The following is a 471-nucleotide window of genomic DNA, read 5'->3' as shown; positions in this document are numbered from 1 at the left end:
GCTGCTGTGGCGCTCTTTCTGCCTGCGAAAATCACGCAGTAGCTGCTCCGAGTCACTGGTGTCAGTAATTCCAAACATAGTGTAACAGGTGGATGAAGCCACAGTGATGTTGATATTATTTATCATGAAGACATCAAGCTGCCAAAGTCCTGAATGCTTCATGTGTTTACACACTGTTTAAATACGTTAACCAAGACTCACAGACAACTCTTCTGGCGCAGTGTCAGTCAGTTTGGATTCAACTAGAAGAAGGGCTGTGTGTTGGAGATGACCCATATTATTAGAGATATCCCCTCACTGTTACTGCCTGAAACTCTTCACAGTGCTCTCCCTCCTGAGCTTCTGGCTCACAGGGATTACTGTACATACACTTACCTCATGTAAAACTGTCTCAGAACCAGGGAACCAAACCAGAACAAAAATGAATCTGACCAGAATGAACTGGTGTCAGCATGTTTTAACTAACTATGC

This window comes from Aulonocara sp. 'chitande type north' Nkhata Bay, linkage group LG5, assembly GCF_057382095.1.
Source record: "Aulonocara sp. 'chitande type north' Nkhata Bay isolate Kocher_YH1m ecotype deep benthic linkage group LG5, A_spYH_male_GT1.1, whole genome shotgun sequence".
Lineage (NCBI taxonomy): Eukaryota > Metazoa > Chordata > Actinopteri > Cichliformes > Cichlidae > Aulonocara > Aulonocara sp. 'chitande type north' Nkhata Bay.
The sequence above is the reverse complement of the archived record's forward strand: the minus strand, read 5'-3'. Positions refer to the sequence as shown.